The sequence below is a fragment of the Otolemur garnettii genome, unplaced genomic scaffold (genome assembly GCF_000181295.1).
Source record: "Otolemur garnettii isolate 467f Iridium unplaced genomic scaffold, OtoGar3 scaffold00122, whole genome shotgun sequence".
Lineage (NCBI taxonomy): Eukaryota > Metazoa > Chordata > Mammalia > Primates > Galagidae > Otolemur > Otolemur garnettii.
In genome coordinates this window covers 4,550,379-4,569,611 of record NW_003852517.1, presented here as the reverse complement: position 1 = coordinate 4,569,611, position 19,233 = coordinate 4,550,379, and the positions used below count along the sequence as shown (strand labels likewise).

The following is a 19,233-nucleotide window of genomic DNA, read 5'->3' as shown; positions in this document are numbered from 1 at the left end:
AGGAATTCTCAGGCTCAAACCTGGGCTTCTTTCTGGCCTTGAGCCTAATTTTTTTTCTCTAATGTTTGCGTACTGAACCAATTTGGCAGAGGGGGTGCTATGCTGAGTGACAAATGGATAAGGACGAAGGTTTTATGAAGCATCTGAACCACATTTAATTTTCCGTGTTGCTTTATTTGTTCCAACTTGCAGGATATTGAATTTTGTGGGCTCCGGTTGGGTCGCTGGAACTTCAGGCGTTTAGTAATAAGAAACGTACTCTGCTTTTTCTGGTAGGATAATAAATCTTCATTTATATTAAAGGCGGTTTATTTCAAATTGTTTTACATAGTACTTTTCTAAATCTTCGGAACGAACACATTCTTCCTTAAGCTCTGGCACTTCGTAGCAGGCCTGCGCTGACCCGACCTGGCAACCTGCGCTCGCTTCCGCGGAATGAAGCCTGACCCAGGGTGGCCTTGCGCGCAGCCGCCACGCCAAATCCTCGCTCCCGCTTTTCCTCCACAGTCCAGAATCCAGCTTCCATCCTGCAGCCTCAGCCGTCTGCGACAGCGACACCCTCTCCGCCCCTCCCGAGGCTGCCCCCGCGCGGCTCGCCGCGCCAGACAGCGGGTAACCGCCGCCTCCGCTGGGGCATCCCGGCTCCATAGGCCTAGCGCGCTCCAGACACCTGCTTCTCACTGGCCACCGCCGCTGCCCCTCACCCTGCAGCCCTCTCGGCAATTGGCCCCAGGCCGCCGCTCGTCATCCTCGGGCTTCTCCTAGAGTCCCGCCTCCATCGCCGGGTCATTTAAGTTTATCACAAATAAATAAATAAAGGAGGAAATAGAAATGCGTAGAAAGTAAAAGCAGCGAGGAGGGGGCGGGGGCGTGGAGGAAAATGTGGGGCGGAGCGGAGGAGTAAACAACCTAACTTGCTGGTGTCTGTGTCGGCCAATCATGGATCACTCCAGTCCGGTCTGACGGGCTCTCTGAACCAATAGTTTTCCATTTCTCGGATCACTGAACAACGAGATACGACTGACCTCCTCAGAGTGGGCGAAGGTGCGGAGAGGGAGTTGAGGACTAGCGACCAATCGCCTGTTAACATTGCTCTGAGCGAAGTTTCCATGCTCCAATGAATGTTTGAGATAGCGGATTGGACCTCTTCTAGCCCAATCGAAGGTGACAGAGATGAGGGAAGCGCAAGATGGGGGCGGAGATAGGGGCGGGGAGCAGAGGAGGAAGAGTGCATTTTGTTTATGGGCGGCAACCTCACGAGGGGCGTCCCATTCTTATTGGCTCACAAAAGCCAAGAGTGACACGAGAACAACCCAATAGCTAGAAAAGACAGAAGGTTCGCGGCGTGCGGCGCCCAATGTGGGCCTTCTGCCGAAGAAGTAGGGGCGGGGGGAAGTTTAGGAGTTAAGGAAAGAAGATTAAAGAGCGCGAGGAGGTAACGCCAAAAACTCTAATTTGTTGTGGTGCAGGCGGGAGGGAGGGGTGTGTGCATGCGGAAGTGGGTGAGGCGTCTGCGAGGCGCAGAGAATGGGGGGCGACGGGACTGAGAAGGAGGGGAACGGGGTGGGGTTGGGGGAGCGAGTTGCAGAGCGGCGAGCCCGCGGGCCGTCGGCCGGCCGAGCGCGCGCGCCCCCGCGCCCCGCCCCGCCGCTGCCCCCTCCTCCCGGGCGCCCCTCCTGGCGGCCCGCGGCTGCCTAGTCCCGGGCGGGGAGCGGGACAAGCGGGAGGGTCCCCGGGTGCCGGGAGTGGGCGGGGCGTCCCGCAGCTGGAAACGTCTCTTCTGCCTTCTTCTCTCTACTCCCTGCGCCTGGAGCTGCTGCTTCCAAGAAGAGGAGCTGAGGGGGACTAGCCGGGGCTCAGGAGCTGCTAGAGGCGCCCGCTTGTCTTCTGCCCCCTCCCTCCTGTCCTCCCCCGCTTGCCGTGGCTCTTGCGGTCTCTGGAGCGTCTTCAGAGAACTGGGGGGCGGGAGGTGTCCTGGCCCCAGAGCCGCTGGACGCCTCTCCAGACGCCGAAGCTACCGGCCCCCGCCTGCTTCGCTTCTACGACTAGAGAGGAGAGGGCTTGGGAAAGGAAGACACACCTTTCCTTCTTTCTCTTCTCCTTTGGGCCGCTTTGGAAGCAGTAAAAATGTTCACGCTATTTGATGCGTGAGCTAAAACCGTTGGAAGGTTTGGGAAAGTTTTAAAGAAACGCGGTGCGGTGTACAGTGTTCCATGCGTTCCCGTCAGTGTGGCTTTCAGGTTCTCCCCCCGCCCCTCCCCCAGCTGTTCTCCTTTTTAAGGATGCTGAAGAGGCAGGAGGCAGGGATTTTCTAAAAGTTCTATTGATAAACACACTTGCACAAACATATGCTCAGCGCGCACACAAACTATAAACATTAGCGAAAAACACAATATGGCGTAGTGCTACACTACCTAGCGCGTAATCCGCTGATCTCTTAACTTTGAACTGGGTTGAATGAGGTCAGTGGCAGGATGACAGCTCTCCAGTAAAAATCTGAATGAAACAGGAAGTAATTTGGAAGCTTGTGGGTCTAGTACATTGCTCAGAATCAGCACTGACCCAGGCTAAGTTGGACACATTACCTTTGGAGACAAGAGAGAATTGTCTCTACTGCCTTTGCCATTAAAAATACGAAAGTGTTGCTGAAGTCCAGTTTTCTCACTGCATGACCATGTGCAAGTTTCAGCGAATAAAATTATTGGAGGCCCCTCAAGTACCCTAATGTTTTCAAGTACTGTCGCAACTTGTTGCTATTTTAAGTTTTGAGAAACAATTAGCAGTTTGTAAATAAATTCTATAGCTGTAAACCCTGAATTTAAATGGCAGTCAGTCATCATTAGCTTTAAATTCATAAATGCTTTCTTTTCATTTCTGTTCCTGCTCCTATTCCGTAGACTGTTTTGCTATCTTGTGGGAATAGCAAATAGTTAGGACACACCCCCACCCCCGTCTCACCTGCATATGGTCAGCAGTCCTCCCTATCCCTGGGTGCCCCCTTCCTGAATTCAACCAAAAGCAGATAAAAAATATTTAGATATTTGGGGGTGGAATAGATGATATGCATAGACTTTTTTCCTTGTGGTTATTCCCTAAGCAATACAATATAACAACTGTTTACATAGCATTTACATTTTATTAGGTATTTTAAGTGATCTAGTGATGACTTAAAATACATGGGGAAGGTTGGAGGTTACAAGGGACTTGAGCACCCGTGAATTTGGGTATCCTCGTGGAGGGGGGGGTGATCTAGAATCTCCAATGGATACCAAAGGACAACTGTGTAAGTTTGCCCAGTCAAGATTTGACTACTTACTTCATTTTTTAAATTAAAACTAGGTGTATTTATCTTTATAGGAAAAGAAAAATATTTTACTTTGATGTTTGTGTCTTTGCTTTTTGTCATTCTTAATCACAACGCATCCAAGTCCATGCACACATAGTGCATGGTGATACCCCTGTGCTATTTCTTAAGTTGTTTTTGCCCAAGAAAGCTTTTGAAATTGTCCTTGAGGAGTTGATGATGTTACTCACTGTTCATTGCTCAAGGCTTAATTCCCAAAGTTCGAGTTGTGATTTCTATTGAGCTCAATTTTGGAGGGCTTTTGGTTTGAGAACACATGGTGTCTTAAAGTAAACAGGCCAGGAGAAGAAAAGTGAGTTTTCTGGAAATACACTAATTGCTCAGTGAGTTGGGTGGTTGGTTACTGTTGGTTTTGTGATTTGGATCTTAAAGACCAGTGGAATACACTGAAAGTCAGGTTACAGGTTTACTATCTATCAGCCTCCAAAGCATTGTGTGTTCTTTCTTGGTGAGATCCTAATTTTAACAGGCCAAAGAAGGAAATTTAAGACTAAAAAATGTAAAACTTTGTCCATTTCTAGGAAGAAGTTTCTATGTTTACCTATCTAGGATAACTTTTTAAGATTACTGCTAAACCAAGAAGATAAAGATATTGGTTATGTGTACTTTGACTAGCTACTGCAAGACAATATGAAATTAAAGAGAATATTAGAGGAAAGAGAAATTTCATGCAAGAGTCATAACTGGGGAAGGGGTCATTTAGAACTATTAGTTAAAGTGATGCTAATTTCCCATGCAGTTAGGTCAGGAAGTTTTGGGACCCACAAATATCCACCTCTTCTTTCTGTCAAATTAATAAGAATTTGAGTACTTGAGAGGAAGAAAGTCTGAGGAAAAAAGCATTTTGAATTATTTTTGTCTCATTAGTGAAAATCTTCAGAAGACTTTCTAGACAAATTGGACTTTCTAGGAAACAGACTAGACTGAATAATTAGGTCATTTTAGAAAAGCAATAAAAGCTACAACTAAGTTCATGTAAAGGATCTATAATTTATAAATGAATTACAAATTATTCTTAATATCTTTGGAATCAGTAATGAGGAGAGCCTGCTTTAAAACATTTGAAATACAGAGTGGAGCTTGGTGGGCTCTGCATTATTCTCAGAAATCATCATATTTTTTGAAATGGATGGTTAAATTCATGAAGTTGTAGATACTGTTCTAAACACTTGGGGTGTAACAGTGAACAAGAAAGAAAATTACCCACCCCTGTGTAATTATTTGGGACGCAACTTTAAACCTAGCTGCTTTCTTGTTATAGAAGCTACTATTTGATAGGGCTTCCAGAAGTTTGAGCTCCAGGAAGGTATTTACCAGTTGCCAATGATAGGAAACAAAGACCTTTGTTTATTTCCTATTTATACCTTTTGTTGTTATGCAACATTCTCCCTGTGGGTCTTCCTGATAGAGATTTAATTTTGTTTCATAATTTGCAGCATGCATTTGAAATAAAACATTGCTTTACATTTAAAAGAATCTTGTGCTTTAAAATTTACTGTAAAATTTCTATTTTGTGTGGTTTGTTAGCAATGTGTGGTAAAACAAAAGCTAGAGTATCTGTAAATTTTCCATTAGGATTTGTTTTAAGAATATATTTGAAAAATCAAATATCTAAATCTTTTCTAGTTGTGAGGTATTTTTGCTTGCTAGTTTTGTTGGTTTGTTTTTTTGAGATAGGATGAGACAGGGTTGAATGATCCTCCCTCCCACCTCAGACTCCCAATAGCTAGGACCACAGGTGGGCATCATCATTCTTGGCTTTGGTTATTGTTTTATCAAGAGAAGATGAAAATTTGTTGTAATTAATTTATAGGTAACATCAAAGAAATAGAAAAAGAGGCCTGCAGAAATGCTTTGTTATTTAAACTTTTTTTTTCAAACTGAAAAGCATTTGATTGGCAGTTTTCTACTTTAATAGACCATTTGTAGTGCAAGAGGAACATTATAGAAGATTTTAGCATTACTTTAAATCTAATCATTTAGTCTGTAGGGGGCGAAATCCTAGGTTTCTAACAGAATGTGGTGCTTGATTGAGTATATGGTTTAATTCTGTGTTGGGGCTTCAAGTAATAGGTGTCTCATCTTTCTAAAATCTAGTTCATAGTTCTGAAATAACAAGTTCTGATATTCATTGTTTTCCTCTGTCATGGAGATTTTACTTTTTTTATCCAAATATAAGTTCAGACTTTAATTGAGTAACTATTTAATACACAATTTTTCATCCTTCAGCCTTCCCATCCTGTCTTGTGTGGATGGTTTCTTCATTACCTACATTAGATCTCTATTTATGCTAGCTAATTTGGAACATAATCAGCATCCTCCAGAAAGAGTGCATGTTAATACACGTTAGAGCACTTTGTGATTGCCTCTGGCTATTTGTTTACAGACTTGCCAGCATCCGAAAGCTATACATAGGAAAATCTAGGAATAAACAGACTTTATAACTAATGGAATATATTGTTTTAATTGGATTTTTTAAAGCAAAGAGTGGTAAATAAAACGTTAATAACTAAGAACTTTTCCTATTTTTTAGTAAAGATGGTTGATCAACATGGGTTTGCCTGTGAGTATATAATTACATATGAATAGTTGTTGAATAAATATATAGTTCAGTACTTGATAAATCCAGTCCTGGCCTATGGTCCTTGACATGGAATGCAATGAAGGTTCCCAGGTAATTTGTTTAACCCACTTTGTTACCAAAACTTTCTTCTGGATAATATAGAAACACAGGTACATTTCTGGAAATTTTGTAACATTTGGGTTACAGTGTTATTTTGGAAGTTTTTAAAAAGCATGATTAACAGGCAGCCCATAAAATGAATGAGTTTTGAAGTGTGGAGTTCCTAGAACTCGAAATCTATCTAAGATAGTTGAGTTTCAAAAAGAAGTATTCATAGGGCAGAAGATAAAATCTTGACATATGTCAAATTTGTATAGTAATAAAATAAGCATAACTAAGTTTATTAATATTCATATTTATAAGGTAAGTCTAAGCATGTGTACAGTGCATTTTAAGTCAAAATTTGGGGTGTTATTGGCTAGACACAGTCATTTCTTTGCCAGAGATACTAGGCTGTGTGAGGGCTAACCATCTGTCAAGTGATAGAGACAAAGAAAGGTTTTAATATACCAGTCTACAGTTTCCACAAACTTGTTTTGAATTGTATTGTCATTTTCTTTTGGCCTTTCTACTCTGTGTTGAAAATGCACTGGGTCAGTCACCCCACTTTGTTTTAGGAACAAACTATTCAAGGTCTAGATAAGGTTATTGTCACAGCTGATGTGATCTAGAGGCAAGATAAAATATGTTTTGATTTTGCTTTCATGTAATGATCAAAAACTCACAAGTAGGCCACCCACTAGCAGTTATACAAATGGTTTCAAGCATACTTGTTTTCACCCACCCATTCTGAATTTTGGGTGTCTTAATTCTTCTGTTTTATATATTCAAGCCTTGTATTTCAAACCCATTCCTGAGTTGTTTGAGGAAAAAAAAAAAAAGTAGCAACAGGAATCCAGATTGCCTGTTTTAGGTACAATATGGCGTGATGTGAAATTGAAACAGCAGATTGGTGAGAAACTTTAGTTTCAAACAAATATAAACTAGTTTGTTTAGTGAAGTCATACACAAAACAGTCGTCTCTATTGACAGGGTAATGTTTTTTGTTCAGTAATTTCCACATCATGAGGTCACTGTGGTTCTTTGGGCCAGCAATCTATTTGCAAGGCGTCGTACAATAAAAAGAAGCCCTAATGGTGCTGATTGTAAGGGTATTCTTAGATATGGCAGGCTGAGAAATTATTTTTAGCAGTGCTAATTATATCAATAAAAATAGCAATATTAATACTGTGAGTGTCAAAATCCATTCTTGACAGTAAGAGGTAAACAGAACTATAGTCAAACAAAGCAGCCAGCCTGTCTTTACTGTCAGCTCATGAATATGCACTTTAGGAAAAATACATACACAGTTTAGAGAGTGGGGTACACGGATCTAATTTCTTTTCAATTACTTTTGATTTTTTTCTAAAGGTGTTCTTTATTTCTAATTGAATACAATATTAAAAAGATATAGATTTTTAATTTTGAAATTCTTGGCAACCATTTTCTTATTGTCCTTATTAAGTTTTTAGACATTTACTTATTTATACTTCAGTGTTTTATAAATCACCAGAAATTCATTTTATGAATGTGTATCTTCATTTTTGGCACACAGATTACCATTGCAAAAGGGAATTAGAAGAAGAACCTCTTAACAGTTATAACCCAAAAACCACTACCATCACACACGCAGATAGGCACATGCTCACACTCTCACGCGGCTTCCATTTGACATAAGAAAATGGCCTTTTCTATGGTTTTGATTTAATGGAAAATACAAATTTCCTTTGTAGTTTTCATTATTTCTAATCAGATTTTACAATTTTATGATATTTTAAACTTATTTTTCTAGGAACCTAAAATCAAGTAAGTAGGAGTCATTACATCCAAAGGTTTTTAACTTGAGGAAACAACATCTGCCTTTTCAATTTCGCATATATTAATTGAACTTTTTATTGTATGTTGTCAGACATCTTGGATATAGAGCTAGTAGGGTGGTTCCAGGTCTAGTGCTGCTGCTGACTAATTTGTGTGATTTGGGGCATATCAGATAATCTGTGTGGATCTTTACCTTCTTCATCTTTGGGTCATTTGTAGTCATAATAATATGAGTATGTTTCCTATAACACTTGAGTCATTATTTCAGCTTTAGGTAGTGGAAGTGATGTTGAGGGCACCAAAAAAAAAAAGAACATGAAAAATATTTAACTTTGCTTTTTACTTCTAGTTCTTGATAAAAGTTTTGTTTAAGTGATGCTTGCTTTCAAACACCGCACACTGGCATAAGTGTAGATAGACAATATTTAAGTGCTTATAATCTTCCATAGTTGTTAAGTATAATACATTTATTAGTTTGCATAATATTTTTGCCAGCTTACCTTAATTCAGAACGCTATATTGACAGTAGAATTTGTAAATTTGATCCTTTGCATTTCATCTAGCATCCAGAGGAAAGCAGGTATTAGAGGAAGGTATTAACTCACACTCATTTTCCAATTCTATAAAATATATAGACAAATAGATATATTTCTTCAAAGAATAAAAGTAAACTTGGTTTACTCTGTCTTCTCTAGGCAAAAAGTAGATCTACTTTGGGTAATTAGGACTCACTTCCATATAGGTCTTATAAAATTGGTAATTTTTAACTACTGCATTTGGTTTTTGTTTTTACATAATACCCATCAAGGGATGAATTTACATATGAGAAATGACTAGGTAGGGAAAGAAATTTGTTTATTTTGATGTAGGATAGCAGAAAGAATTTGTGTTAAGAAAGACTTTGCAAATACTGCCCTGTCCCATTTAGAAGGAAACAATTTGTGTATACCTACTTGATAGATCTTTAATAGTAACTTCAAAGTTTTCATTTCAGTCTCAGATGACTCACATTCCTTTGGCTATTAGGAATGGTAGTGAGAGCCTCAAAGCTATGAAACACTACCTATTCACAAAAGGAAACAGCAGTATGCAGGGAACTATACAGTCCTGAATCCTCCTTTCTCCCTATACCCTCCCACAGCACCATATGTTCCTAGAGCTAATCATATAATATTTTATAAATCACCTCATAGAAAAAGTATACAGTAAACTCTCCACTATATTAAGTCATCCCAAGCTATTCCAAATGTCTAGCTAATTGGGAGAAATTGGAAGAAAATTTTTAGATTAACCATTGGGCATCAAAGGTGGTATGTGTGCTTCAGTGCATGCAAATAATGGAGAAAATATTCTAAATGTGCTTAAGGGAAACTAATTTTAGGGTGTTAACTGAAACCCAACACACATATTGAGGAATTACTGTAATCTTTTCTAAAGACATTGGTGCCAGAAAGACTAGCAGAATTATTAGCGGGAAGCACAGTGAAAAGAAAATGAAATGAATTCTATCCTTATACTAAACTATAATATTAATTATACCACCAACAATAGTAGCTAGCATTTTTTGAGAGCTTACTCTGTAGCAGGCATTGATTACATTTGCATTATTTTTTTTCAGGTAATTCCACAATCCTATGAGTCAGGTATCTTTATTATCCCAATTTTAAAGGTAAGCTAAGGCTCAGAGAGGGTAAGATTATTATACAAAGTCACAGAGCTAGCATATAACAGATGGGAATTCAAACACAAATCCAACTCTAGAGAACCTAACTTCTTTATCACCATCCCACCAGACTTCTATTGGGACTATTTTCACTTAGTACTTGCCCAGATTAGTACTGATAATTTTATTTCAAGAAAGTCATGATAGATTTGGAGAAGGTTCTAGAAAGAGCACTATGTGAAAAAGTTGAGAGATAAATAGTTGCTATGGTAGAGTTTTAAAAATTTAACACTTCTGTCTAGAATTACAAATTCAGAGAGGGAATTACAAAATGCAGAGAGAGAATTTTTGAAGTGAAATGGACTGCTCCCTGATTTAGTTCCATGGACAAAAGTGGAGCTGGGTACCATGTTTTAAAGCAGGGTATGGAAATCATGAGTAGGAGCAGGTAAAGGAAGCACTGAGCCTAGAGTACTGGGGAGCTAGCAGTCAAAAAGGAAAGCTAATTCAAAACAGACTGAGTATCAAGAACAAGAGAGTATACAGAGAAAAGAGGGAGAAACAATATCAACTGTGGCAGATCTACTGACTTTGGAAGGCCCTTATGTTTATTGTTTAGTGTTTATGCCATTATGTTTATTTCAGAAACCAATACCTGGCTTAAATATGGGCCACCTAGACTTTGATATATAAAAACTGCTATGCTTTTGGCATAAAAGCATTATTATTAATATTAAACTAGAATTAGGGAGTAAGAAGTTGGTTTCTATGCATTACAGTGCCATTCAGCACAGTGACCTTTATGGTAAACCATATATTTAATGCCTGCTGTGTGCCACCTGATTCTGAAATCAGTGTTTCTAGAAGCATTTATAAGTTTCTGTTTACTGTTCACTTTTCAAAGACATGAAAGCACCTGTTAGCTTTCCTGAGGATTTGATGAATATGAGAGGTGACAAAACTTATACTTTAATTATGTTTTATTCATTATCTAATTTAGTCTTTGGTGTTCTTCTCATCTTCATGGAATTTCAAACCAGCTCTAATAGGCTTGAAGTGGAATACAGTCCAGAATTTTCTTATGTAACTTCAAATTTACCTTGATTTGTCTGTACTGAAAGAAAGGTTCAATTTCATTTGATATTGTAAGTATATTTCTATCAGAGTGGTAGTCTAATATGATCAGCTCAGGTAAAGGCAGTGTGCATACATGGCTTTGGATTATATTTAGTGCAGCTAGCATGAGTTAAAAAGGAATTATAGTAGTTAAAAAGAAATTGTAGTAACTTTTAAAGTGAATTTTTATTTTAAGTAATTTATGAATTTGAACCAAGTACGATACAAATATATATACCAGGTATACGTATACATGTATACTCATATACACTTTTCAAGATACTAAAACCTTTTTTTTTTTTTTTTTTGGTTTTTGAAGATACTAGAACCTTCAAAAGTTTTCCAGAGGTAATATTCACTGTTGAGCTAATTATATCTATGAATTGTATCGTATAAATGGAGTCAAATAATAATGAAAATGCATCCCTTTCAAATCTTTTCCTTATGATGGTATCTACTATATTTTCTTCCAGCTGTTATTTTAGTGTGTTAGGAAACAGTGCAATAATCATTTCATATGCTTCAAATGGATGAATCACTGAAAAAAATAACAGCAGAACTTTCACGGTCGACTGTCTCTCTACATCTCTTGAAGTTGACCTAATTTTCATAGACTACATATGCACCACACCTATGTATCGGTACAATAGGCTTAGTTCCTTATGTTGACCACCTCCATATGTTGACCAATTTGTTACATTCTCTTGGATGGTCAACTTACAGAGGTTCTACTGTATTGTGAAGTTAGCAAAACTGTCAACATTCAATTCATGCATAGCACCTTTCCCCTTTAGGTTCATTGTCAGTGGTACGCTGTTCTTGTTCTTTTGATATCCTACGGTAGCCAGTCTTCTTAATACCTGTGCTATTTGCATCTTACTGTCTTTTATGTATTTGACACTCAGAGAAGTACCTTTGAAAACTATCCTTTTAATAAACGTTCTTATTCTAAAAAGGGGTTAAGAACAAGGCGATACTATGTTGAAGGGGGGATTTGAGCCAGAAAGCAGCTTGGGAAAAATGAACAGGATTCTGGGTCCTTCTGATTTAGATGTTCTACATTACAGTCTCAACATTTGTTACTAAGTGAATTTCTGAAGTGTAGAAGAGCCAGAAATAAATGGTGGTAGATTGTTCATTTGGGTTAAACAGAAATAACTGTTTCTATTTATTATATGTTTAATGAGGAGTTTTATTATGCAAAAATGGGTGCATCTGGTGTAAAGTGAATTTGATTCAGTTTAGTATTTCATATGCATTTTAACTCATGACTGAAATTCTTTAATGTTCATCACTTAGGAAAGGTAACATTTAGAATTATACTACATTTAACTACAGTTCCTTAAGGACAGATCCCTGCTTTATTCAACTTTACAACGTTAGGATGTACTTATCACAATATCTGGCACACAGGAGGGATTCAATAAATGTTTGTTAATCAGACTTTTTTTGTGTGTATCCTAGGAAGAGTAGTTCTTGCTTACGAGGCTATTCATTTACTTATTTTCTGCTACCTCTAGTACAAATTTAACATTGGGGGAGACATCTTGGTGTGTGACACACCTTTTGGAGGCAAGGCATAATTGTAAGAGGGACTTTACCTAAGAAATGAAATCAGTGTAACCTGGTTTCTTATATCCTCAATGAATCCCCAAGAATAAAACAAAAACAAAAACAAAAAAACCTGTTACCTATTGTAGGCTTTTTCTGTACTTTTCCAAGACCCAGACATTTTTACAGATGCTCATGACTTTTTATCCTTTTAGGTACTTAATGAAATTCTATCATGGCAGAAGTTTCAATAAAAAATTATATTTACTGTGATTCAGAAAAGAAATATATCAGATATTGCCCATCAATAGTAAAGCAAATCTGTTACAATCAATTCAGGATATTGTGTTGAAAAAGAGTACAAAGAATTACATTACCTACTGATTCAGGGATGAAACCCAAATTTCATATCCTTTGTGATTCCTATCTGGATGGTAGGACAAACAAACCATGATATTTTTTGCTCTTCATAGATCAAATTGAGATTATGAACATTTTATATAAGCTTTCTAATTCTTTAAAAAAAGGAATGTCTTAAAAATTTCACACAATTAAAAAATAGTTTTAGCTTACATTAGGCTGTAATCAGTAGGGACAGATAGAGGAGGGTAATGCCATGTAAACAACATGTAGGATACGTGTACTTTCTATATAACAGCCAACATGTGTTTTCATATTTTTAGGACTTGCTAGTAGATGATAGCTAACTTACCTGATTGGCTGACATCATATTTGCCTTTCTTTTAACTGAAATTATAGTAAATTAATATGAAGTTGTTTTCAAAGCAAAAGGTAGTTATGTCCTGGGATAATTAAAACTGAGATTGCAAAAGCTAACTTAAAGTGATTATTAGCTGTAGTTTACAGGGTGGCCATAAAGTTCATGTGCAATTTAAATAGTTACAACTATTTAACTATTAAACTATGAAATGATTGTAACTATTTAAATTGCACAGGAACTTTATGCCACCCTGTATTTTGGGATCAGTACCTAAGAACATACAGAGATTATATTGTCATTATATATTTAGGAATATATTTTCTGGAGGAACTATTGATTCTTAGGAATAATTATTATGAAGTCTAGACCCACCTTGGACCCTCCTCCCCTCCTGACTTTTTAAAAATCAAGAATTTTGAAAATAAGATACCTATATATGACTATCTTCCCCTTTGTTTGCAATTCCAAGTTGTCTGCCTTTCTGAATCAAATGAATGCTGCCATTTATGAACTACCATGACACATTGAGGAAAAGAACTTGAGCTTCAGAAGTTTATGAACCCCTATAGGAGAAGATCAATATTTACCCATTTTAAGTATCTAGGTCTCTCCAACTAGCTAAAAAGCCAGAGTAGCTGAATGTACTGGCAAAGTCTTCTCTGTCCCTTGAGGCTAAAAAGAAATAGAGATAGGACAACAGAGATCTTCCTCCATGTGCGTTGGCAGGGAACTGACAGGCTGCCTACTTTTGCTTTTCACCACCTGTGATACTTCTGCCATTTAGGATAATCCAACAATCAGACCCTGAGCTCCAGTGAGTGAACAAAAATATAACAATCCATTTAAGAAAACTTAATAGCAACTGAGAGAGGAAAATCAGAGCATATACCCCAGGCAAGTAGTACTACTGGCACAAAGAAATGAAGCATGAATTTGAAAGAAAAAAAAAATTAGAAGCACTTAAGGAAGTGCAAATAAAGAACAAAAAAGAATTTCAGATACTAAAGAAAATATCTCAGTTGAACAACTCTGTGGATGAATTAAAGGGGAATGTAGTCACCTTTGAAATAATTAGTGAACTAAAAGACCAAATGTAAGAAACATATCACATGGAGAAGAAAATAAAATATGATGGAAATGGTGAATGAAAAAGATTTTATCTATTTTATTCTGTCTCGAATACAGTCGCTCTAGAAATCAAAACAAGGAATTATACAGGGAGAAATTAGAATAGGTGAGGGAGAGGAAAAATTTTTTAAAAAACAATTTCTCTGAGGTTAAGAAAGATTATGGTCTGTAGATTGAAGAAATTTACAGATTTATGGTCTTGATTGAAGGCAAAAGACATTTTATATTCTGATAAAAGTTCTGAATTCCAAAAATTAAATTGAAGCATAAACTCTCAAATAGAAACAACAAATTCCAATAAAGGGGAAAAATATCAAAATATCATATGACTTCATATGTGCAATACTGAAAGTTACAAAATAGTGGAATGATAGCTACAGATAGCAAAAAACCCAACAAAATAAAGCAAAAGCCCCCAAACTATTAACACAATCCCAAATCTCTATAAAGCTATTTGCTAGCCAAGGTGAAAGAAATACACTTAGGGATGTATAAGAACTCAACGTATACACCGATTACACCACATCTCAGAAAATGCCTGAGAATAGATTATAAGCAGACACCATGTTAACTGGAAGAAAGACTTCAAGAGGAGGAAGATGAAGAGGGAAAAAAATAATGGAGAATAGTGGGCATTTATGTATACTTCTGTATGTATGTGTATAATTTCATCTGGTTAGCAATATGAAATGCAAGGGGTAATGTCAGGCTCTTGTTAGAGAAGGATCCCATTTCTATAAGGGTATTTTAAAATATACTAAACTGTATAATAAGAATTTAGTTGGAGAAGGTTGGTAGCTAGAAAGTAAAAGGAGGAAAATGGGTGGTGAGAGATAAGAAAGGAAGAGGAGAGAGAAGAAAGTGAATATATTCTAAAGATCTCATTTATTTAAGAGAAAAGCTAAGGGAAGGTAGAACCTTTTGGTGGGGGAAAAATGTCTCTTGTACTGATCTCTTTTTTTAATAGTATGAAAGGGAAGCTAATCCTCAGTGCAACAGAACATCGCTTAGAACTTCCATATTAGCGAGGGGCTAGTAGACTGTCTTGCCACTTGATTAACAAGGTACAGAAAAGAGAAACGACGAAACAAGAATGTTGTATAAGAAAATAAATGTAAAAATAATTGGAAGGTAATTAAATAATGCCTTAATTAAAATAATTAAGCACATGAATTGTATTTAGCATAGATGGGCTAAATTCTTTCTTTATAAGATAATATCAGATTATATTTAAAAACATTAGCTAGCCAAAATATAAGAAAAATATGTAAGACAATACTATGAAGAAAAGTTGTTTGTAAAATGATTAGTTATAAAGACATCAGACAAATGCAAATAAAAGAAAAAATTAGGATTGACATCACTGATACCAAATAAGATGGAATTCAGAGTACCCAGAGATAAGGCGTACTATAATAAAAGTCACAGTTTATAAGGAAAATAACCACATAAATCTATATACAGCAAGTTTATTTAGAATTGATTAGCACATAAAGTCCAAGTTATTGGAAAGGTCCAGTTTTATTGAATACACACAATGACTAAGAGAAATAATATAATTCATAAATATGATTTAATATGTATAGAATCATAAATTTTATTTATTGTGGATTTACAGTTTTATTTTTTTATTAGATCATAACTGTGTACATTACTGCATTTATAGGGTACAGTGTGCTGCTTTTATGTATAATTTGGAATGTTTACATCAAACTGGTTAACATATCATTCACCTCACTTAATTGTTTTAGACATTTCTACTCTACTATTAATATATTTGACACGTATGCTTGCAATATGCACAATAGGTGAGGTCCCCCCAATTACCCTCTCTCCACTCATCCCGGAATCTGACATTTTAAAAATATTTTTAACATCTTTGTGCACGGTCACTAAGAAAACTTAAGTTTTAGAATGTGAAGATTTTGTAAGAATGTGGAGATTTTGCAAGCACAATCTCTAATTGCAAACTAGCATAATTAGAATTTTAGAAGTTTTTCTAAAAGGTTAAAAAAAAAAACTACATATGAATTAAAGAAAACAGTCCTAGATAACTCTTGGGTAAAGAGGAAGTCATCCAGATAGCAATGAAAAGGAAAATATTTTATGGAAATAGCTAAAAAGAGTTGTCAGAGGCAAACTGATAGCTTTAATTTCAGTATATAGGATGACTCTAGGCAAATTGTTCCACTTCTTTGTCTTTGAATCTTAATCTTTAAAATAGTGATAGTGGTATTTTCCTCACTTATTTTGTATAATCTTCGTGAGAGTAAAGTAAATTAATAAATGTTAAAGTTCTTTAACAACCATAAGGCCTGGTGAAAAGAATGATGATGAAAATTTGAAGGCAGCCATGTTTTTACACTTAAAGGACATTTTATATATACTTCAAGTTGCGTATTTGGTAATAAGCCTCTTTACATACCAGTAATAGAACATATTTGCTGATGAAATAAAAAACTTAAACAGAATAGTGGAATCCATGAAGGTGTGAATACACTTAATTGCTTAAGTCTAATATGGATCTCCAAAGTTTCTTTTGTTTCTTTTCCTGGTGATTGTGGGAAACTTTTTGTTCAGTACATGTCCTGATGACCTCTTGTTCTAGTATAAAGATACAAACATGTGGGAAGTCTTGGGTTTTTTCACATCTGGACATAATAGTAATGCTATATTGTGTTTTGATTTAATAAATGGCCTTAGCTAAGCACAGCTTTGTAATCTGTTGTATTTCATTGGAAATTATTTCTTGTAATTTATAGCTGTAGCTGATAATGATTATGGCGTGAACACATTAAATAGTAAAATCCTTATTATCTTTTACTTACCAGACACCTAATTTTCCAATTGCTAATTTTTTTTTTTTTTTTTGGTGTGAGAGTATTAGGAAACACCTATGCTAGTTAGTTGGTTAAGAGCACCACTTCAAAAATTTTAAAACAGGGCAGAGCCTGTAGCTCAGTGGGTAGGGCACTGGCCCCATATACTAAGGGTAGCGGGTTCAAACCCGGCCCCGGCCAAACTGCAACAAAAAAATGGCCGGGTGTTGTGGTGGGTGCCTGTAGTCCCAGCTACTCAGGAGGCTGAGGCAAGAGAATCGCCTGGGCCCAGGAGTTGGAGGTTGCTGTGAGCTGTGATGCCATGGCACTCTACTGAGGGCTACAGAGTGAGACTCTGTCTCTAAAAAAAAAAAAAAAATTAAAACATTTAGACATTCTTTTTTTAATAAAACATAGGTATAGTCTTAATGCTATACCTTACTCTTAAAGTTACCTAAATTTCAGTTTGGGGAGAATGGAATGGATGAATATGTCCCTTTAATCTAAATAAATTATATTATACCTGGCTTCTTCCCCAATAACATGTCCCTATTTTATTCTTTCCTCGATAATTTGACTTTTAACTTGCTATTTTTTCCTCAATAATTTGACTTTTAGACAAGATCGAGTGTGTTCAGGGTGATATGGCCGTAGACAATAATTTGACTTTTACTTGCTGTTTCGCTAGTCTAAGCATAATTTGACTATTACTCTACTAGTAAAGGGCAGAAAGTTATAAGAAAGCTGAAAAGATGGATCTGACGAGGGACAGCAGTCTTTATAATTAGACTCAAGACAAAGCTAGTAATAAAAACAACCTAAATTGATTCTCTTTCAATACTACATATTTCCCTTAATGAAATTATTCTAAGAAATACATTTTCACCTTATTTTATTTATTTATTTGAGACAGGATCTCACTTTGTCACGCTAGATAAAGTTCAGGGGCTTCATCATAGCTCACTGCAACCTCAAACTCCTGTGCTCAAGTGATCCTTCTGCATTAGCTTACTCAATACCGGGGAGTACAGGCTGGTGCAATGTTGCCTGGCTAATTTTTTCTATTTTTATTAGACATGGGGTCTTGCTCTTGCTCAAGCTGGTCTTGAACTCCTGAGTTCAAGCAGTCTTCTCTGTAGGCGATCCAGAGTGCTAGGGTTACAGGCATGAGCCACTGCCTCTGGTCTATTTTTACTTTCTACTTATTTATTGATTATCTTTATTAAACATAAATTAACAGTAGTTGTGATAGATATATTTTAAAATGTATTTCTTCTCTCTTGCTTAATAATTTTAACGTTTCTAGATAGTAGGACTTTTTAGTATATGCTGTGCGAGTTCTCGGATGTGTAATTTCTAGTCATTTTTAATTCTGTTCTTTTCTGTCTCCTTTCAAGAAAATTTCTAACTGCCTATGGTCTTTCTCCCAGTTGAGAGTTGTACTTCTGTAGAGAACACCAAGGAAATGGAAAATTAAAGGTGATATGTTTATTCTGATCCTCAAGAAACCAAAATACTCCTCCTTTATTCTTAATATTCTGTAAGTTTCTTTTAATTCGGAAAAGAAGTGTCATTTACTTCAAAGTAAACTCTAATTCCAGTACGTTTTGCAAGACCTGCTTCTCCTTGGAATAGATTGAAATCAAATCATCATTTCTTAGAATTGTAATAAACTTTCCAAAATATAGCATGTATTATCCCATTCAGTGGTCAATTAAGTTTATTTAGTTTATCAAATATCTGATTTTCTTGAGTCACTGATGGTCAAGCTTAAACTGTGATAATGTTTTATTTTTGTTCTGTTCTCTTTTTTTTAAAAAAAATAAATTTTAGATTGACAAAATAAATGTCTTGTTACCTATAGTCTCAATCTTTTTAGCTTCCATGGCACCTCATATTTGGAAATGGGTAGGTAATACAGATTCTGTGGGGCCAGCAGCATTTGTATCCCCCAGGAGGTTTGCATACGGAATCTCAAACACCATCCCAGACCTAATAAATCATATTCATTCTCCAGTCCATTCATATGCACATTAAAGTTTGAGAAGTACTGTTAAAGCATTTATCATTTTAAAAAGTTGGACTAAAAAAATAAACATGATAAAAAAATGGGACTTCAGATGTATTAAATTGGTTAATTGAAATATGGTTTATAGTCATTGTTCTATGCATTATCCTCTTTTATTTCATTTGTTCATTTGTTACTTTATTTTTATTTATTTATTATTATTTTTTTTGAGGCAGAGTCTCACTATGTCACCCTGGTAGAGTACTGTGGCATCACAGCTCACAGCAACCGCAAACTCTTGGGCTTAAGTGATTCTCTTGCCTCAGCCTCCCAAGTAGCTGGGACTACAGGTGCCTGCCACAATGCCTGGCTATTTTTTTTTT

At 36.4% G+C, this 19,233-nt stretch overlaps 1 protein-coding gene across 1 annotated transcript in view; it reads left to right on the top strand.

Moving 5' to 3' along the window:
* Positions 1-1,391: 1,391 nt before the first annotated feature.
* The window catches only part of ZBTB20 (zinc finger and BTB domain containing 20), a 777,433-nt gene continuing 759,591 nt past the window's right edge, over positions 1,392-19,233 (top strand). Inside the window, exon 1 of the mRNA XM_023517824.1 lies at positions 1,392-1,435. The gene's annotated coding sequence lies outside the window, so the exon portion shown is untranslated. The remainder of the gene's footprint in view (positions 1,436-19,233) is intronic.